General features: G+C 46.3%; 1 long non-coding RNA gene across 2 annotated transcripts in view; it reads right to left on the reverse strand.

Annotated features, from left to right (window-relative positions):
• Positions 1-2680: 2680 nt before the first annotated feature.
• The window catches only part of LOC125945955 (uncharacterized), a 163298-nt gene continuing 143560 nt past the window's right edge, over positions 2681-22418 (reverse strand). The window contains exons 1-3 of one of the 2 annotated variants that reach the window (XR_007467258.1): positions 5601-5954; positions 4403-4506; positions 2681-2801 (exon numbers count right to left, since the gene is read on the reverse strand). This is a non-coding gene — a long non-coding RNA (uncharacterized LOC125945955). Of the gene's footprint in view, positions 2802-4402; positions 4507-5600; positions 5955-22418 lie in introns of those variants that run through there. The other variant, XR_007467260.1, reaches the window with a different exon arrangement.

Consider the following 22418-nt stretch of genomic DNA (forward strand, 5'->3'; position numbering starts at 1 on the left):
CAGTCGTAGGCGTAAAAAAAAAATAGTCTCGCTGACATGATGATTATTATAACTTGCAATATTAGGTTCCGGGCAAAAATCAGCTGTAGATGTTGAAGCACCGGTATTGACAAATTGATTATTAAATAAATTAGCTGTATTGTTACTATAGTACCTATCACCGTTTACAACAATTTCATGTGACACACTCGGTAAAGATGACCCTGTTTGATTGAGGTATGTGCTCCACATTCTACGGCTAAATAAATAAATGCGCCTTCGTTTCCTTATAAAGAAGATTTGGGTTGAGGCAGACACAATTTATTTTGTAAGCAATCGGTAGTGTTTACCTAGAACTATCAATGGTCAGAAACGTTACATGGCGCTTCCAATTTTAACGCCTAAAATTTATGGCCAAAGTCACCATCCGCAGTGGTCCGTCGTCAAAATATTGTTTTCTGTCAAGGTTTCAATGCCTTGCCTTGTCTACCTCACTGGTTTATTATTTTCATTTTATTATTTTCGTCGTCGATGACATGGCTGTTTCTTTAGTTTTGTGCGTTCTTCGAAACAGTGGTTTTGGAACCGTTTCCACTGGTCTCTACGATTGGCTGCTGTAGTATAGTTCTCAATGGTCTTTAGACTTTTAACTTGGAATGACAGGAAGCTGAGCGATTTTATAGAGATTCGCGAATTGAAAGGTCAGGCATAGAACTAACGAAAGGCATTTGCCTCAGCATTACTTTCTTGTCTCCATGCTTTCTAACTCAACCTTTTAAACCCTATCTATCACTGCTCTTACTTCTGCAACTGAGACATTCCCTACGTGGAGCCATCTGTCATGAGAAAGCGGTTCACGCTCACGAGAGATGGGTAAATACAAGGCTCATTTCTTTGGAGCTAATAGAACTCATCCCATTTGGCATATATAGAACTCATCCCATTTGGCAACCCCATTTGGCATATATGACGTCTGTCCCAGAAGTTAGTGCAGTATAGGTTAAAAAATTATTTTGCAAACTTTCCGACACAAAAAAAGTGCTCACTTTCAAAATACTCACTATTAGACACACCACAGCAATTCAAGCGCGTCTACTGTAGCTGGACGCACTCTTGGGTGTCCTCTTCTGTTTAACGCTTCAGAACTGTTTTTTTTTTAATTGTCGTCTCATACACAAAATAATGCCGCTGGAGCCAACTTTGCATTTGGCGAACATAAGAAACGTCGCAGCGACTGTGGAGACAGTTGAGGCATATTGTAAGTTCGTGCCAACAACGTGCTTGCTATCAATGCACAGAGCGTATGGGGCATTATTGTGGTGGAGAACCCAGCGTCCATTTTTCGATAAATTTGTTCGCACGCGGCACACACGATATCTCAGGCGCTTCGAGGCCTGTCAATGCAGAAAGCTGTATCGACAAGTTTCGCCCTTAAGTACACATTCCCGGAGCACGACGGCATAGCAATTCAGCAGCACCATGAGCATGAAGTTGACTTTTGCTTTCTTTTACCGTGCTGTTTTGGCCTTACCCCATCTTTCTTTTTGAAGTCCTTGCTCTGTGACTTCAGCTTGATGTGGTATATGTGAATTCAAGTATTGTCAGCGGGTGACAACCTCTTAAAGGAATTATTTGCTGTTGTCTGAAGCTTTCCATTCACGGCGACCTTCTTTTCGTCTCAACTATTGCTGAGGAGTCACCAGTTTTGGCAGCATCGTGTCGCGAATAATTTAATTTCCAAATTTCCTGGCAAAATCTGTGAGCGCACACCCAAAAATCAGTTTTTTTTAGCTGGATTACTCGAAGAGGTATACATTACATGCAAAAGAAACCAAAATACATATTTGACAACTGAACACAAAAATTTATCAGTAAGATTTTTAACTGATCTCTCGGACAGATGTGGCAATTTACTGTACTATAGTCACTGAGTTTCTATCCCTTACAAAAAATTCTAGTAACTTTCAATTAAATTTTTTTAGACAAATGTTACTAAAACCTACCAACGGTCTATTGAAAGTTCTGAAACCGTTTATAAACTTCCTCAATACTTCATACCAACATCCTGTCGACTATTGGCCACCGATACTCAATTAAAATTTTATTTACAAACTTTCCTTAAACGATGAATGAACATCCTTCAAACATTAAAAGCAGGGTATCTTTTTACTTCTTAGAAACATCCTAGTAACAGTTTTCCTACTTTTTGCTGTTCGCCCTAGAAACATCCTTGTAACTTTTTTCCAGCATTCTGTTGCTTGACCTAGAAACATCCTAGTAACTTTTTCCCTACTTTTTGCTGTTCGCCCTAGAAACATCCTTGTAACTTTTTTTCTAACTTTCTGTTGCTTGCTCTAGAAACATTCTTGTAACATTTTTCCAACTTTCTGTTGCTCGCTCTAGAAACATCCTTGTAACTTTTTTCCAAATTTCTGTTGCTTGACTTAGAAACGTCCTAGTAACTTTTTTCCTACTTTTTGCTGTTCGCCCTAGAAACATCCTTGTAACTTTTTTCTAACTTTCTGTTGCTTGCTCTAGAAATATTCTTGTAACTTGTTTCCAACTTTCTGTAACTCGCCCTAGAAACATACTGGTGACATTTATCCACTTTTTCCAGCATTTTTTAAAATTGTCTGGTACTGTTCTGATGCAACCTTGTACATATAAAGGTATGTACGTGTTGGCGAAACACACCAATCTTTTCAAACACTGATGTTTATTTTCCAACCCTTTCATACATGCCCTCAGAAACCACAAGCAAGCAGTGACTATAATGTGGTCTTGACATCTCCCGTGTTCTTGATATCCCTCTTGCTGCAAGCCTAAAGGAGGAAAAATGCAATAATAGTTAGCCTTATGAATTGTATCTGGACGAGATAGCATGATGCAGTCATCCACAAGAATTTGACTTCAAATGACCCACAATCAAAAGGAAGATTTCAACTGACTGCCTTGCCACACATACTTAGAATGGCATTCACACCTCTGGGGTGCAAAGCTTCTTTTTGGATGACGTCCTGGTGGGTATTGGAACGCCACCCAAAAAATGACTGAAGTATTGCTGAAGCAGAACTGCTGCACATAATATGCATGTGTTACATGTAGGAATCGTACACTTGTGTAAAGTAGCTGTAAATCAGTTGCAGTAAAGATAGTCAAAGTTTTTAGAACGGCTTCCGCGAGATATGCCGAACTCAATAATAGGATGACATGTGTAATGCACTTTTTGCCTAAACCATGTCTTAGGCGGTAGAAAACATTTTTATAGACCCTCTAGTGTGCATTATTCACAGTTTGAAAACTCAATTTGGTAAAACCACAACAAATTATAATATTAAAAAGTGACTATTTCAATATTTCCACCAAGTACAGGGTAGCTTGAGCATGAAGCAAGCTTCCTTGTGACATCTAAGTAAATCCGAGGTAGTGAGCATGTGGTACCACAAACCACAGATGCACACATGTTCTGGGCAGTAGTCAGCACTGTTACCATGTCACTGGAAGCTTGTGTATTAGGCAGCTGACAAGTAATATGAAAGAAAAAGTAAAAAGGATTGTTTGCATTTCAGATAAGTGACAGCAAAGAACAAGCTTTATCCAATGTCAACTGTAGAAGGGCAGAGACACGCTGAAAAAAAGCCAATGTAAAGGCGAACGCTCAGCGTTCAGCTGCACTGTCGTGGCTTGCAACTACTGCCCACAAAAAAAAGTGCCAATGTAACGATGAACACTCAGCGTTCAGCTGCACTGTCGGGGTGGCTTGCAACTATACTGCACTGTGCGGATTGTTGTGATTTAGCAGTTTGCGTTACCACCTCAAATTTCTATAAAATACAAAGGAGACCAGCTTCCTGCTTGAAGCCAACCTGCACTTCGGGTGCATATTGAACTTGTCACATTAAAAGGTTATAGGTTTGTTATATGCTTGAGGAATTACCTGCTCATACAGTGGCTAGGGATTCAGCAGCTACATAATAAAGAAAATCTTGCTTTTTGTATGCTAATTTTAAGAGATGAAGTACGGTACGCAATACATAAGTGTGACCGATTAGAGGGAACAATATAGGCGCACAGGCAATAGTGTGAGAAGTGAGCTTCACAATACTGCATAATAAAATTGATAAAAAGATAAACATTTCGAGACCTCATGCTTCTCAACGATTATCTTAAAAAGGCAATCTGACTAGATTAATATACAGTCTGTACAGAGTATATCATGCAGTTACTCAAGTCAGAGTTATATTTAGCTCAGAGGAGGCTAGTTAAAGGTAAGTTCATTAAACTGAGGGCCCTCCAGATGACCAAAAGTGAAATGCAAGTGATTTGCCACTAGAAATCATGAAAATGGCCCACACAGTAAAGTGATTGCATATTACAGAAACATATCCTACAACACACAAGGCAATGACAGTTTTGTACGCACCTTTGTAAAAGCACGCAGATCAGGTGCTTTATAGTGGTGCTCTCCAGCTTGCAGCAGTGCTGCAGGTTCCTGTGGGATGCCTCCAGAATCCGCATAGCCTTCAACTGCAATGAATTTATTGCAATGTGAATCTGGAAACCTGTCATATCAGTGTAATACTGAATTGCAAAGAGCCTCACACTAGCAGCTACATTAATGTGCGTCTCGTACGAATCTCTCCGTTATATCTCAGGAGGTTACACGGTTATGTTGTAACAAGTGCGATTCAATGTTGGAATGCAGCAAACATAAGACTACCAGGAAAATCACCGAAACTCAAATATTTAATAAAGCAAAAAGAGCATTGGATTATGAAAAAAAAATATTGAGCACATGAAAAGTCTTTTGAACCCTAGGCCGTGTTTGTATAGCTATGGTATTCCTTCTCGCTCTTCGTCAGATGTTTGACCGACGCGCCGCCCGTGTTATGAACTGGAATAGCCGGCCGTTCACGGTGGGTGGTAAGAATGACGTAGGATACAGCGCAAAGTATCGCCACGAAATCGCAGCCCTTACTGTATTACTGCAAGGCACAGTCATTACCTATGACTGGAAGAGCTGGCATACTGTTCTTTAGATGAATATGTATAGTAAAAGCCAGTGTCTGATTGAGAGGTCTCGATTAAAAAGAAACCTCGTCACTGCAATATCGGCGTATATCTGCCTCGCAATATAGAACACGACAGGTTCTATAGTTCAATATAGAATATACACAGGTTCTCGCGACGCGGGCCTTCAAAGTGAACTGTATACAAAAAAAGTCTTCATACAAGCTAATATGTGCGCAAGCGTTAAACATAGCTATCCTGTGCCAACGCGTGAAGCCCATGACACATCGACGTGTACACACCTGCAGTGTACTCGCGGAAATGATTATATAAGGAATAATTTTCTGCCGGGAAACTACCCAACAAACAGTACCTTTCAGTGTTTCCATAATTGTGTTCCCATTCAGTCAGAGCAATCAGACGGGGTAGCATACTTCACAGGAAAATGCAAGTACGCGTTAACATCAACAGAAGCTTTCGTAAAATTGCTTACTAAATGTGCACAGAAACATGGACAACTTACGCTCAGAATGCGCTCTGCTCTAGTTACACAAAGCTCATTACATGAACCATAAGCTACAACAACGCGCACAAGCGCCAAACTTGCTTACCTTTCAAGACGTAGTCAGCAAACACTCCTCCGTCCCACAGGTACCGTGGCACCAACTCTCTTTCGGGCGCAAACACTGTAGAGATGCCGATGAACTACAGCACCACGAACGCACAACCTACAACAAATTCTTCCATACACTGTGATGAAGCCCCAGTACCAGGCTTTTCACGAGAGAGCGCAGGCAGGCGGGAACAAAAGCAGCTCGGACGGGCGCTGTAAGACACTGTTGACACTGGCGTATCGCTCGAAACACACGGCGAACACACGGTGTTTCACGAGTCCAGAGGTTGTGCGATTGTTAATGCACACGATAAGAAGCACATTTTGCCTAGGCACTTCTAATATAAAATTCAACTACCGCCTCACTGCAACAAGCACTCGCGCACAGCCAACGTGGTTCATAAACTACAGCAACTTGGATTGGATTGGATTTATTGAACGAAACACTGCAGCAGCGCCACACTGCGGTTAACAAAAAGAACCTGCCTCCCCGATTCGCATCGCTTCAGGAGCATAACCTTCGAGATTCGCATTTGTCACTCAAGGGAAGTCGTAGCTGAAGCATGAGCCAATCCACGCGCCGCCCGTGCGGCTCCGTCTGCTTGAAATGACGGACAGTCTACGGGCTAATGTGACACTTACCGAGCACATATCCGTGATCACCGCCCACATACACGTTAATTATGGCGCCAAGTGTAATGTTTTCGAGAATATGTGCCCTCATCTTGAATTGGTGAGACCACATTTCCTCTTAGCGTCAGGAATAAAGGTAACAAAACGTGGCGATGGCTGGCGTGCTACTGCAGCTGAAGCTTCGGCTGAAGTGCAACAGGCGTACTGCTTGCACGCACGTGTAAACAAACAGATACGGCCATGCCAAGTACACAACTGACTACTCAGTAAACTGACAATCGTAAATTATTCACTTGTGTGCCTTAGCAAGCATTTACGGAATCCTTGCTGCCGTATGAATCCCGCCAATATATTGACACGTATACATGTTTATCTTTCACCGGTGGCCGCTTTCCACCGGCTAACAAGTGTTAAACGTTATCGCTCGGCGCAGGACGCGCCTGCATCGGAAGCTTCTAGAACGTTATCGATGCTTCTTTCCATTGCCTGTTTTCACCGACGCTTATGTTATCTGATGGCATGTATAACCGACGCGAATTGTCTAGAACTTTCTGGAAGACCAGCGGGCATCAGGGATTAATCTGGAACCTTCGATGACTCAGGTATAAAAGCCGACGCGTTTCGCCGCTGATGAGATTTCGACGACCGCCGACTGTGTTCGCCGCTTTCGTTGTGCTTCGAGTGTAGCTTACTTTTGTGGGCACAGGTTCGCCCAATAATGAATTAGTTTCGTCATACACAGTTTTACGACTGTTGACTTCAGCGTCACTACTACGTGACAATATCAATACAACAATCACCCGCAGCTTTGAAAAGAAAGGCTCTTTTAACAGTAACCGCAGGTACTGCATTTGCGAGAGTTTTCTGTATAGTTTGCATAAAGTCGTAAAGGAAAGGTTTCTTAAGAAGCCGAATTCCGAAAAAAAGGTAAGCGTCGTGAAAACAAATAAATGGCCTTACGACATGTCAGAAAGTCTAGGCATTGTATAGTTCCTGCTAGTGCTACTGTAATATGGGAGTAGTGGTACCGTCTCTGCCTCACACGCAGAGGTCCCGTGTTCGAGTACCAGTCAGTGTAGAACAACCTTTTTTTTTGAAGTAGGAAAGCGTTATATACAATTTCAATGGGACAGGCTAAGATATTTTACCTTAGCTTCTGCTAATTATATATGCACGCATAATAACAAAAATTATTCTGTCTCCTCGCTTTCTCTTAAACTGCAGGAAGCAATTGTCAGTATGGCACTTAGTTTATTCGTACTAATTATTGTATTACCGATATTGCATGTTATGCTTCTTTATTGCGGTGTTAAATGAGCAAATGAATGAAACAATTAAATACAGTTGTTATAATTTTCTTTACACAAAAGTAAAGACAGAGCCTACCAACTTTCCTTAAACTTCCTTTAAACTTTCTTCAAACGAACTTGCTTCAAGTGAAAAGAAGAACGGAACCTATCAACTTTCTTTAATGTTGCTTTAAACAAGCTTTCTTCAAACGAAAATAAAAACAGAGCCTACCAACTTCTTGTAAACTTTCTTTGAACAAACTTCCTACAAACGAAAGTTAAAACAGAGCCTAAAAATTTTCTTTAAACAAACTTTCTTCAAACCGAAGTAAGGACAGATCCTACCAACTTTCTCGTAACATGTGTTAATAGAAAGTAAAAGTACATAGAGTGTACTAAAGTTGATAGAAAGTTCGTAAGAGTTCTAAAGAAAGTAAGGAAGTATTTTTGTATGGGATGGCACAAGCCATTTGAGCAAATATTGCAGCTAGCAATAAAGTCCAAAAAAGCGCAGGTAAACACAGCTGTAATGTCGCAATGTTCCACTAAATTTTCAAACAAAACGTCTTTTTATGCAATGGAACACAAAAACTATTTAAAGGCTACGGCATATTGTCAAAAATTTTATGGACACCTTTCTCGAATGAGCCTAAGAATTCCTTCCAGGTGGATAAGCCCTACGAACTACGAAACTGTGTGACATACCTACTTCCGAAGTTGATAGGCTTGGAAAAACATTCGAAAACAATTGAAAAGTTTAATAATTAATTAGGAGGAATTATTTATTATTAGCCGAATGCATTAAAAGATTAATCTGAGTGCCTCCAAGTGACGGCAAACATTACTTTGGTTCGGTCAAGCCGCGCGGCAATCTGAATTTTTTTAAAGTTTGGCCCAAGTTACGTGAAAGGCCCTGTATGCTACTTGGCCTGCAAGCAGGCTAAGCGATCAGAAGTAACAACCGGACAAGGAGCGCTGTCGGCTGCGACCTTTCTCATAATTCGTTTTGTTGGCCCGGGATACAATCTGCTCACTCTGCAACCGCACAACGTCTTGTGATGATCCACGTGCGGTCTTGCGTTGTAATAGCGCCGGCTTCTCGTTATTTTCTCAGTTTTAGTCTTCCGTGCGATATTTCTCATTCCACGTGCTGCTAATACACACTGATTATCACTCTTCGCAGACTCTTTTAATGGTGAACACGGGAGTCACGGCGCCATATGTCGGATTGTGAATCTTGAGTGTGTTGTTTCCTTTTGTTCACCGCAAGGTACGTAAGCAACTCCATCCATATTTTTCAATCTTTCTTTGCATTATATGCGCTACGTCATATTCCTACCATTGTGCAATGACTTTACGGAGGTAACATTATCTACGTCAACTGACCCCTATATTACAAAAGTCGTAGGCCCAAATAAATGCAGCCTGAGAAAGCGATCATAGCAAAGTTACAAAGTGTAGGCTGTTCAGATTTGCTGCTTGACAGTACCAGCTATTTGTCGTATTGTTCATTGTTACAGTACTTGTAGGGCTCTGAACAGCAATTGGTGAAGTGGCAAAGAACGGCGCACATGCTTACGAGAGGCCACAAAACAATAAAGGCTGCATAATGTTTTTCTATTTTTCTTACTAAAAGCATACAACCATGACTGCAGTACAGGGTAAAACGATGTTTCTGCACAATCAAAATATTTCAGCATCATTTTGTGTCCTTGTTATGGCAGCGTTATCCTCCCGCCTCGGAATCACAAATATTCCCCTGGCATAAAACAGAAGTGTGATCTGCAGCAACGTAAGAGTCTTAATTTTTTAAGAAGGATATTGGCTTGATGCCTATGAAGCTGCTAATAGAGAGTGTCCTACATAAGGCTTAGCAAGCTGCTAAATACACTTGCATAATTTACTATCATCAGTGTTTCAATCAGACCTGTACCGCCACCAGGACAAACTTCTGTGCACAAATACCTGGCTCATTAGCGAAGTGTATTTGAAGACGCCTCTTTTTTGCTTTCACATTACGAGTGTCGCTTGGAATAGCACAGCAGTTAATGCGTCGTAGAACATCTCAGTAAGTCGTTTTCAGCGATCAATGTCTTGCATAATTATTTTCTTCTGTGCTTTACTCCAAGAGCGCTAAATACGAACAGTGTCATGTATTATGCGTCCGCGCGATGCAACATACAACAGGACCCCCTAAGTGATATGAAAGAATTAACTATACATTGCTTTACTCGGAAAATTCATACTACTTTATGTATCCAGCTATAAAGACGATGTTTCCTTTGGCAAGCATCACACAGCGCCTTGTATATTGTGATGTCACTGCGTACACATCCATGAACTGGTGCTAGAATTTAAGCATGGCTTATAGATGGTGCAAAACGTGAACAAAACTCATTGCATGAGAATAAACTTTTGACCTATTCGATGCATAAACATGAATATTGCATGACAATACACATTACAACGGGGGTAAACAAACACAACTGCACGCATCGCACTTGGATAACGTTGAATCACCCGCTTAACTAGGGATTGGCTTCACATCGATTGCAGGATGCGCGTTGGATCTGCATTTCAGTCCGTAGAATTCGCAATTTTTAAATTTTTTATGAGCTAGTATGGACATTCTTGAAATCATAGTTGAACTCATTGAACATCCACTTAGGAGCAGTGTGTACATTACGTAATAAAACCCCGCCTTATGTGCACTCGCACATAACACTGTACACTAAGTCCCATTAGTATTTACGACACAGCATACGCTCTAATGAATTCATAAGCGTACGCACAACCTTCCTGTGGACGTTATTTCTTTTCTCCTCAAATATCTGAAGGTCATATGGGAAGAGCTTCCTGCTAAAGAGGCCCCCAGCATTTGTGTTCTTTGTAATTTGTGGACTTGTGGATTGCAAATTTGTGGATTGTGAACTCGTGTACACGCGAAAGTCTTGGGAATGCTGAGCAATGATCGAGCATTCGTGTCATGCCACGTAGAGCCAGTATACAAAAGGAAGCGCTGAACGGGAACGACTGTGGAGATGTTCGGCTTAAGCTACACTTGCGCAGCGACCGCCACCACAACCGATTAAACGCAGCGAGGCTACGTAAGCTATTCAGCAGCGTATCGCAACCGGTTGCGTGTATGGGGCATTAGTGCAAGAAAGGCTAGCACCTTCAACACTGCCAATAATTCTGGAATTCAGGTTGCGCTGATCTCGAAATCTAGACTCCACGCACAGGAGCTTGATGCATCAACCCGGTTATGTTTAGCTTTCGCAAGAGCAGTACTGCGTGGGCAGGCAGGATCCGCTCGTGTAAAGAATTAGCGGATCCCACTTGTATGAATGGTGAGCGGAGTAACTTTTTTTTTTGATGTTCGCGGAAATTGGAAAACGCCTCGAAGTCATCTAAAATTTCAACCTTGCGCTCAATTCGTTCACTTTCTCCCCACACGGTGAATCTGTTGTCAGTCCTTCAGTTCTCTACAGTCGACTTCCTCATTTTTCATTCGAAAGCATTACTATATAGCTCATGAAGCTGAAAATTCGGCGGCGTGGCTGGAGATGCTGCAAAAGGCACGTGGTCACATCCACTCATCGGGAAGCACACTGCACGTGCGCTGCTAGGTTCCTTCAAGCTCTACCAGATGGCGCTCACCTCCGGGCATCCCAGAAAATACCGTTTGCATAGAATGGGAAGGGACGAGGATGGAGGATAAAGTTGATGTCAACAAAGGACTGAGACAGGGTTGCTCTTAATCCCGGCTGCTGTTTATGATGTACGAGGTAAGGATAGAAAGGGTGCTAGAAGAAATCAATATCGGGTTTAACCTCTCATACAAACAAGCCGGCTCAACAGTTGAGTAGCAGCTTCTAAGTTTATTTTATGCGGACGACATTGTGTTGCTTGCTAACAAGCAAAGTGACAAGCAACGTCTGGCTGATATCTGTCGAGAGAATGTGAGAATTTAGGATTAAGATTTAGCGTTAAAAAATCAGGTTATATGGCATTCCATGCAAACAGTGAACAGACAGTTTTCATACACGGGCAGGAAATACCTCGGGTAAAAGAATACATATAGCTTGGTGTATGGATAAACGAAGGCGCTAGATATCTGAAGACACAGGAAAAAACCACAATAGCAAAATTGAAGAGAAATGCGGCCATAATGAAGCACAGAGTGCTATGGGGATACAATAGGTACGAGGTGCTCTGGAGTATGTGGAAAGGGGTAATGGCGCCAGGGATTACATTTGGAAATGCAGTACGCAAGGATGAGAGGGTCGTGATGCGGCTTGAGGCGGCTGACATGGACCGTCTCGCCACTGAAACGGCGCTTGTCCGAGGAGGGCTTGACCGGCTCAATGACAAAAGTGACGGGAGAACGGCGCTCGATGACGCGGTAGGGCCCGTGGTACTTGGCAGCAAACTTGAGAGTGAGGCCGGGAGAGTTGAAAGGTATTCGGAGCCAGACGAGGGATCCAACGGCAAAACTCTACACATGCTCATCGGTGTCGCGGCGATCTTTCTGGAGGGCTTGGCTGTCGGACGTGAACGAGCGGGCCAGCTGACGACACTCCTCTGCATGCTGGGCGACGTCAGAAATTGTACTGACTTCGGAGGCGTCCGGGTGGTACGGTAATATTGTGTCAAGTGTGGGGGATGGTTCACGGCCATATAAAAGAAAGAATGGTGAAAAGCCCATCGTAGACTGTCGCGGTGTTATACGCATAAGTCACGAAGGGGAGAACGACGTCCCAATTGGAATGATCAGAATCAATGTACATCGACAGCATGCCACCGAGCGTGCGGTTGAAATGTTCCGTGAGCCCATTCGTTTGAGGGTGGTAGGTAGTTGATGTGTGATGAACAATACGACACGAGCGGAGCAGCTCTTGTATCACGTTGGACAAAAACACACGGCCTCTGTCGCTCAGCAGTTCCCGTGGGGCACCATGACGGAGTATGAAATGGCGCAATATGAAGGAAGCCACGTCACGAGCACCAGCCGCAGGGAGTGGAGCTGTTTCGGCGTATCGCGTGAGGTGGTCCACCGCGACAATTATCCAGCAATTGCCAGCAACAGAGCACGGATGCGGTTCATAAAGGTCGATTCCAATGCGTTCAAAACGGCGGGCAGGACATGGTAAAGGCTGCAGCTGACCGGGTGTATGCTTAAACGTTTTCAGTTGTTGATATGCGGAACAAGTCCGTATATATTTATGGACAAATGTGTACATCCCACGCCAGTAGCAGCATTGGCGGAGCCGTTGATACGTTTTCAGCCCGCCAGCATGAACATGTTGCGGATCAGCATGGAAGTATGCACACATGCACATCGGCTCACAAGTGCTTGGGTATGACCAGCAGCCATTTACGTCCGTCCTCCAGGTAGTTGCGGCGGTATAAAAGTGCATCGCGTATTGCGAAATGCATGGCTTGTCGACGAAGGGCATGGGGTTGGCTAGCGGGTGTAGAGGCGCAGAGAACTTTTAAGAGGGTCGCGATCCATAGGTCCTTGCGCTGTTCCGAAGGCATGTCGGTGATGGTGCGAGCATTCAGGTAAAAGTCGACCGCTGAAGGAGGCCCTGCTTCGGATTTGACGGGTGAACGAGAGAGCGCATCCGCGTCAGAATGCTTGCGCCCGGATCGGTAAACGACGCGAATGCCGAATTCTTGAATACGAACAGCCCATCGACCAAGACGACCAGAAGGATCTTTGAGGGAAGCCAGCCAGCAGAGTTGGTTACAACGTGGAAAGGCCTGCCGTACAAATAGGGGCGATATTTTCCTAACGCCCATACAATCGCGAGGCACTCTTTTTCGGTGACTGAATAATTCGCTTCCGCATTGGTGTCAGCGCGGCTTGAATAAGCCACAACCTACTCATGGAAGCCGGGCTTGCGTTGCGCGAGAACTGCACCAAGACCGATACCATTGGCGTCAGTATGTATTTCGGTTGGCGCAGCTGGGGTCGGCGTAGCACGGGGCCGAAGTAAGTAGATGTCGCAGAGTCGCAAATGCGTCGTCGCAGGCCGGTGTCCAGTGGGAAAGGTCGCTGGCGCCGGCGAGGAGCTTCGTAAGCGGTGCGATGATGGAGGCGAAATTTCGGACGAAGCGACGAAAATAGGAGGCCAAGCCGACAAAGCTTCGAAGCTCTTTGAGGGTAGAAGGCTGCGGAAGCTCGGCAAACAGCACGTAGTTTGTCCGGGTCAGGCAGAAGGCCATCTTTGGAGATGACTTGCCGAGGATGGTGAGCCGGCGAGTCCCAAAGTGACATTTCTTCAGGTTGAGTTGAAGGCATGCGTTTGTAAGGCAGCGTAGAGTTGTGCGTAAACGAGAGACAGATCTGTAGCGAAATCGGAAGAGAACACAACGACGTCATCCAGATAGCACAGACATATCTTCTATTTCAGACCGCGTAAAATGCTGGCCATCATCCGTTCGAATGTTTCGGGCGCATTGTGAAGTCCGAACGGCATCACGGTAAATTCATACAGGCCATCCGGTGTGACGAATGCTGTCTTGGGACGATCACACTCCGCCATAGGGACCTGCCAATATTCCGATCGCAAGTCGAGGGAAGAAAAAAATTCGGCACCTTGAAGGCAATCGAGGGCGTCGTCTATTCGAGGAAGAGAATAGATGTCTTTGCGAGTTGAGGCGTCGGTAGTCCACACGGAATCTAATAGAGCCATCTTTCTTTTTGACCAGTAGAACAGGAAAGAGCCAGGTGCAGCAAGAAGGCGTAATAACTCCGCGCTGAAGCATGTCGTCAACCTGCTCCGTAATGACACGACGTTCCGCAGGTGACACACGGTAGGGGCGCTGTCGCAAAGTAGCGTGAGGCCCAGTGTCAGTCGTGTGAACAACCGCATTAGTTCATCCTAGTGATGCTTGCGGTAAGTCGAACGAAGCGTGGAGCTCGTGTAGAAGGGCGATAAGCTGCGTCCATGCAGCTGGATCGAGATCGATGTCGATGGAACGGTGAAAAGAATCCGAGAGCACGGCGTCGGACGCAAGGTGAGGGGTCAGGTGGTTTAGCGGATGCTGAGTCTCAGGCTCAAAGGTGTCAAGGAGTACGATAACAGCAGCGTCTACAGGCTGAACGTGGACAAGCGTTTCATTTCAGTACAAAGTCAGAGGGCTTGAGTTGGGGTTGCAAACAAGTCGTTCTGGATTGTCCTGATGAAGCGCGAGGATGGCAAAAGGCAGTGACGTATTGAGGCGGCGACGAAACAAGTCAGATGGCGTGAAATGAATGGTGGCACAGGAAAGGGCGGCACAGGAAACGAGAACAATGACGGCACTCTGAGGTGGCAGGTCAATATCGGCGGTGACGACAAGCTTTCTATCCCCAGGACCGGCCACATGGGTGGATGGCGTCTCAGCAAACACAGCGAGCTCTACCTGAGCACGAGCGCAGTCGATAACAGCGTGGTTACGGGACAAAAAATCCCACCCGAGGATCAGGTCATGGCAACACGGGGCCAGCACAAGGAACTGAACGCTATCGATAACGTCTTGTATGAGAACCATGGCCGTACATGCTGCAGCGGGTTCAATATATTGCGCGCTCGCAGTACGGAGAGAAAAACCCTTATTTTACGGATAGAACTGCAAAATGTATGGCTCATTACAGAAATAGCGGCGCCAGTGTCCACAAGCACAAGAGTTCGTACACCGTCAACAAACACTTCCATAACATTGGCGGGGGACAAGCGAGGAGTTAGACAGATGGACGACGGCGCAGCTCGTGCCTCAGAAGCTGCGGTAGTCAGTTTTCTGCCTCAACAGTATTGGACCGGCGACGCATAGGCGAAAGAGAACGGTGGCGCGGTGAGGGGGACCGACGAGCAGCAAAAGGTTGGGCATCGGAAGTGGACTGGTGATCACGGGCGTATGTTTCAGGCTCTCGTTCAGCCTGCGTGCGATAGGGAGGTCTGAAGGAGTAGTCAGGATATCTCGGCGTACTCGTGGTCGCCGCGAAGCGTCGGCGACAGAAGCGCGCAACATGACCCGGAATTCCGCAAGCGTAGCAGATCGGGCGGTTGTCTGCAGTGCGCGAAGGATTTGCGTACTGTGGCTGTGCCCCGAAAAGCGACGTCGCTGGTGGTCGAATTGGTCGTTGAGGGGTCAGTACTGGTTGAGGACGTGGCTTCATGACGGCATCCGCATACGTCAGAGGCGCGGCAACAGGAGTTGGCGGAGCCGCAGGCGACACCACAAATGAAAGCGGCGCGGTGACAGCAGTCGGCTGAAAGGGAGACGGCAAAGCCTCGGTGACCTGCTCCTGTATCACCTGTCGGATGGTTGGAGTCAGACAGGGCGTAAGGCACTTGCGCGGTCGGAAAAAATGAAAGCTGTCGAGCGACTTCCTCACGCACAAGCTCCTTAATCTGAGACAGGAGCGCCGTGTGGTCGCCGCCGATGGTCAACGCAGCGAGGGAATCATCTGTTGATGTCAGCCACCGAGCTAGGACGCGCTGCTTGCGTAGTTCCTCGAAGCTCTGGTAACGAGTTCAGACATGGTGCGTGGGTCCTTGGCCAGCAACATCTGAAAGGCGTCGTCGGCTATGCCTTTCATGATGTGCTTTATCCTGTCTTGCTCAATCATAGAAGGATTCACGCGCTTGCACAAGTCAATGACGTCTTCAATATAGCTCGTGAAGTTCTCGCCCTGCTGCTGCGCACGCCCGCGTAGACGCTGTACAGCGCGAAGCTTGAGCACTGCGGGGCGACCGAACACTTCCGCGAAGCTCGTCTTTAAAGTGGTCCAAGTGGCGAAGTCCGACTCATGGTTACGAAACCAGAGGTTTGCGACGTCTGTTAGGTAGAACAGGACGTTGCGTAGTTTCGTAGCGTCGTCCCACTTGTTGTGTGCGCTCACCCTTTCAAACGACGACAGCCAATCTTCTACCTCATGGTCATCGGTGCCACTAAAGAAAGCGGGATCACGCTGGCGCTGCACGCTTGACACGATGACCGACGGAGATTGGGCCGTGCCCTGCTGGGTGGCGTCATCAGGCATTGTCGGAGCAGCGGTTCGCAAGGTCCGGCTTCGGAGTTCCAGGTATGAAGAGGGTATCCAGCGCCTCCACCACTTTGACAAGGAGATTTACTGACGGCAAGCGGCAGGAGAAAAACTCGGCGCCAACAGCTCGTGATCTGCGCTCACGCCCTACATCTATATGTGATCGCCCCACTACTGCTTGCTCCCTTTTCTTCACTACACAACAGCAAACACAGGCAGAGAGTGTTGCCGTTAGGCCTGTAACATGAAATTATAAACGTCTTGGTCACACCAATGGTCATACGGAAGCGCAGAACAAATGAAGGGGTATATCTCGGATGAAATTTTAATGTCATCACAAAATACTTGTTAGGAAAAGTTATGTGATAAAGCTGCTTTCCAGCTGAGTGAAACCTCATGTTACGCAGTGGAGCGGCCGTGACAGTGTGCTCCTTTGTCACTGCTGCGCTGGTTAACATAAGCAATATTGCAGAAGTTGTCGGGTGTTACTAAGGCGGTCTGCTGCTCGCGTAAAAGTAAACGAGTGCTGTACTCATATGAGTACTCATCTGTACAGATCATCTCAAGTCATCCGGACAGCTTCACGAAAAAGAAGAAAACTTCAAACTTTCCTGTCTTTTTCCGCCACTGTCAATTCATTTGTCTAAATTTTTTCTTCAAATCTACCTTAACCACTCCTTCGAGAGACGCTTTTTCATTCCCTTTGCTGCATAAATGCTGGAAGGGATCACTGTTACAGAGTAGGCTTACTATCTTGTTTAACCAATGTCTGTAACGATTCATCTGTCCTGGGAAGAAGCGTCGTATAGAGCCACTTTCCCGCCACCACTGCCGCTGTAAGTGATGCTCAAAAATTCAAGATGTCCTTCCAAGTGCCGTGTAATTGATTTTTTAGTTTGGTGCCACAAATTGCATTTACTTTCTACACTCATTTCTGTAGTTCGTTCGGGCCATCAGATTACCTTAATCAAAACTGAATAAATACTAAAAAATTATTTAACTATTTATCTATTCAATATATAAATATCATCATTCGCCATCATCATTATCAGCCTATATCTATGTCCACTGTAGGACGAAGGCCTCTCTCAGCGTCCGCCAATCGCCCCTGTCTTGCGCTAGCTGATTCCAACTTGCGCCTGCGAATTTCCTAACTTCATCACTCCACCTAGTTTTCTGCCGTCCTCGACGGCGTGTCCCTTCTCTTGGTGTCCATTCTGTTGTTGATCGATAAATATATTGATTAACAAATAAAAACCTAGAGTGCCACTAATGAAATGATACCTACCCAATCCACGTAAAGATAAAGGTTCCGTACACACTGGTGTGGAGAACATTTCAGACATATATAGCACTGGAAAGCTACATCACCAAGGCGGAGTAGAAAAAAATATTAAAGAAGATGCAACACATAAGTCAGAATACATTAAAAGTGAAGGTTAGCCAAACCGCTTGCAATAAAACCAATCCATGTAAAGGCAATGCTTAGAAGTCAGTTTTCTTTCTCCCTGTGCTGCATGCAGTTTCATGAAATATTTCTTTATCCACCCTAAAGGCGCTAACATTAACGTCATAGAATTGTTATGACTGTGCCACTCACAGTCTTTGCCGCACACAGTTTGTGCCTCTCACAGTTTGTGCCGAATTTCGAGCAGCAAATCAGGTGGGTGCACGTGGGAGAAAATGATGTGTGATGCTTATCGAGGTGAGAACGGTGATGACCGACGTATATACAGAGAAATGCGAAACATAACTTTCTACATGTGAAGATTATGCACCTCTTGTGTTAGAGTGAAACATACTCGGGCTGGGCACTTACTTGATTCAGTTTTAAATTACTCGACTAAAGCTTTATTCGTTGATATTTTCTTTGATAGCGAGCAATCGGGTAAGGTTACAGACACAAAATCAGGCAACCGCCTGCTTGGAGGTCCCTGCTCTGCTTGCTCAGATGCGAGAAATGAAACGATCGCATGATCCTCTTTGTTCACGGCTCGTTTATGGGCTTCTCAGCACAAGATCCACCCACACCTATAGCACTTGGAGCCAGCGTGCATGAAATGGAGACGGTGCCATAGGTAGCTGATAGTGCATAGACGTTTAACAAATGTCCAGTGACGCGCTAAGTGTCGCCCGTTAGTGAAGGGTCAACGGTAGATAGCGCCGCACCTTTCCAAGTGGTTTCACGAATTCATGTTCAAACTAGTGCGGCCACCCCGTGTAGTGCGCCAATGAACCGGTAAATATCCTTGCTTCAGCATGAATGCAGCAATAAATCTCTATTCATTGAACCACAGAAAACAGGCGAACAGATCGTTTGCTAAAACTGTCCGTTCTTCACCTTTTCTGGAGTTTTACGTGCCAAAACCAGTTCTAATTATGAGGCACGCTGTAGTGGAGGGCTCCGGATTAATTTTGACCACCTGGGGTTCTTTAACGTGCACTACAACGCAAGCACACGGGGGTTTTTGCATTTCACCTCCATGGAAATGCGGCCGCCGCGGCCAGGATTCGATCGCGCGATCTCGTGCTCAGCAGCGCAACGCCTTAGCTAACTGAGCAACCGCGGCGGGTTAAAACTTTCCGTCCAGTCGACTAAAAGCAAATGCAACTCTTGACTCTTACAGCAGCGCCGCCTAAATTTTCTTCTCGGTGGTGCAATGCGTGTTTATCTACCCCCGCCATTGGTGTTTCATCCATTGTATAACAGGGTGCAGGTATGGACAAGTATAGAAGTATGAAGGGGAAGGGAAAAGGAAAGCGTCAATTTAAATTTAGCTCCAGTGTTAAAGCTGCTAAGATTTCACGAGAGACATGATGCCCCGACTGTACAAAATTAAATGCAAGACCATGCGAATCCTGGGCGAAGGGGCAACGGAGAGATTACTAATATTACGTCAACTAAAGCTGGGAGAGCAGCAGTATACCATCCTCCTAAAAGCACGTGGAATTAAATATGATTCCGAAGCCCGGCAAGCCCATAATTATACAGAACCTGCGCCCCATCTCCCTGACGTCCTGCGCGCGGGAACTATTTGAGCACATGGTCCGCAATCGGTTCTCTCCCTACCTGGAGGAATAGCTGCACCTACGAACACTATGCTCGGTTTCCGGCCTCACCTCTCCAACCCAGCACTTCACGACTTCAGCTGAAAAAAAGAAGTAATCGACCGCCTCAGCACCCACCACAAGAGTTCCATCCTGCCTTTAGATGTAAAGGCGGCCTTCGACAAAGTCTCCCATGGAGCTGTGCTAAATTCCCTACAACTTACCACCTGTGGACGAAGGACACACAACTATGTCCGGCACTTCTAGACGGGTCGACGGACGCCCACAGGCCTTGTGAACATCAGGGCAGGAAAGATCCAAATACCATCGAATGGAACCCCCCGGCGTCAGTGATCTCCTAGTTGCTGTTCAATAGAGCGATGAGGGGACTAGCGAACATCTTCGCAAACATTAGGGTTGTTCAGTGCATCATATACGCGGACGACCTGACCCTGTGGACGTGCGACGTGCGCGGTATCGCCGGATGAACAACAAGACGCCCGAGAAGAAGCGGTTTCCAAGACCGAGTGCTGCTTACCCGATTGGCAAGACCGAATGTGCCCCGGAAAAGTCCGAGCTTCTAATTCCAAAAAAAAAAGAATGAGAGGGCGACCTGCCCAGCAGACAAAAGACTCAACTTTGACCATTACTGGAGTCACCACGCACAATGTGGACGTATACTGCATTCGTGACCTCACTTTCAAGAAGGACGGTGGCGGTCTCGCCATCATTGAAAAGCTCCATGGAGTAGCTACCCCAGTCACGCACATTGTACGAAGGGTGACCAACATATAGCATGACCTTAATGAGCAGGACACACTCACACTAGACCTGATAATGAACAGGGTCACCTACGGCACCGTGCACCTGGGTATCAAGAATAATGAGAGAGAAAAGCTGACCACTCACATACGAGAGATGTACAAGCTGTCACTGGGGCTTCCGACAACGACATTGACAGTGAAGCTACTCAGGCTGGGAACCCACAATACTTGGGAGGAAGTAGCCGAAGCCCAAATAACGAGTCAGAACGAGAGACTCAAGCTTACCACCACGGGCAGGGACACCTACACACTTAAAGACGGATCCCGTAGCAAATAATGTTCCCTCCACCCCAGAGAGACAAGATCATGGTGACCAGCCTCCCAAGAAACATGCTTCCGGAACACAACGAGAAAAGCAGGCATGCAAGAGGACAAGCTCAACGCAAGGCCTGCGAAGGACTGAGAAGAGGAGTAGAAATTAAATACACCGACACCGCAAAATAAATGAACTAGGCTGCACACGCTGTGAGCGTGATCAAAGGCCAGGGAGAAGTCGCAGTGGCCTCGGCGAACACTCGAAACGTTGACTCAGCGGTAGAAACGGCAATAGCCCTGGCCGCCGCGACGAACAAGCGAGAAGAACACATCGCCGTTATCGCGGGCTTGCAAACAGGATGCAGGACCTTCCAAGCAGGCCGAATATCCAAGAAAACCCTCAAGGAACATCGAAATACTCAAAAAAGAACTTTCCACTGGGATGGAGATGGAAGACCAGCGAAGCTGTACTATGGTGGGAATTATGTATTTCCAATTATGACTATTAAGATGTGATGGTGTAATTGGTTATTTGAACTATTAAAGAATGAGAAATATATATGATCCGATGGCTTTCATTTATTTAGTGACCACAGGGACCATGGCCTTACGGTCGCTACGGTACACCACCATAGAGTGTGCGGCAAAGGTTGGCACATTCTTCATAAACACTTCACCAACGCCGGGCGCGTTCGGTGCGAACGCGGGCGAAACACCGCCGCCGTTAACAGTTGTGCGCCTAGTTTGTGTGAACGCACACAACCACTGTCAAAGCGCTGGCTACGTGTCGGAACGGCTCAACGCCGTTGTCGACACTGGTAAGGGAGAAGCGGGCGAGAGCCCAGAGAGAGTCCGCGGCACAGGCGGCAGAGGCAACGTGGCGTTGGCAGAGGCCGGCAGGGCTGCGTGCATGCGCCGCAGTGGCAGAGCGGGCACGCACACGCACAGTCTAGGGTGCCTCGATGCCCTCCTCGCCCACCACTACCCTTCTACTGGGAAGCCGCGTTTGCTGACACATGCCGCATATGGTTAATGAGACTTTTTTTCTATTACCGGACGCGACCATCGAAGAGTGAGCCCTTAACAGCTTCCCTGTAAATTGTTCATTGTCTCGGCCTCAGGACACGAGTCCCTGGCAGGTAGTCTAGCGGCTCACGCCGCTGCCAGAGAACACGTCCTCAGGGCTATCCGACCGGGTTCACGAGCCCCCGTCGACCTACACGAAGACAGCCCGAAAGAACACATGACATCCTGAACAAATAGAGACTGTGTAGAATGAACTACCACCCCTAGGCCCTAAGTTTACCAGAGAAGAGGCGGTGATGTTCCGGAAATTGCACACTGGCACATTCCAGCACGGCTGACAAGCTGCGTCACCAGGGACTAGGCATCCAGCGGTAAGCTATCGGCTTAATGCCACTGTATCCTGGATTAGGGACACCGCCCACCTCGTAAGAGGGTATACCGGTGGCTCAGAAATATAATTAGTTTATTCCGCCTCCTCCAGCGGTAAAGTTAGTGGAACTAGGCACGTTTTCGCTAATATGATAAAATATTCTGGCGGAACTCATCTGCCGACTACTCCACTGTAAATAGCACGGTGGGGGGGGGGGGGGGCAATTATATGCAATATGCCCCCTCCTCTCCCCACTTGTGAAAGCTGCAACTGTAGGCTACTCACTGCAAATCTTTCAAAAATCATGCACCATTCCACTACTGTGAAGGTGCAT

The sequence above is a fragment of the Dermacentor silvarum genome, chromosome 5 (genome assembly GCF_013339745.2).
Source record: "Dermacentor silvarum isolate Dsil-2018 chromosome 5, BIME_Dsil_1.4, whole genome shotgun sequence".
Classification (NCBI taxonomy): Eukaryota; Metazoa; Arthropoda; class Arachnida; order Ixodida; family Ixodidae; genus Dermacentor; species Dermacentor silvarum.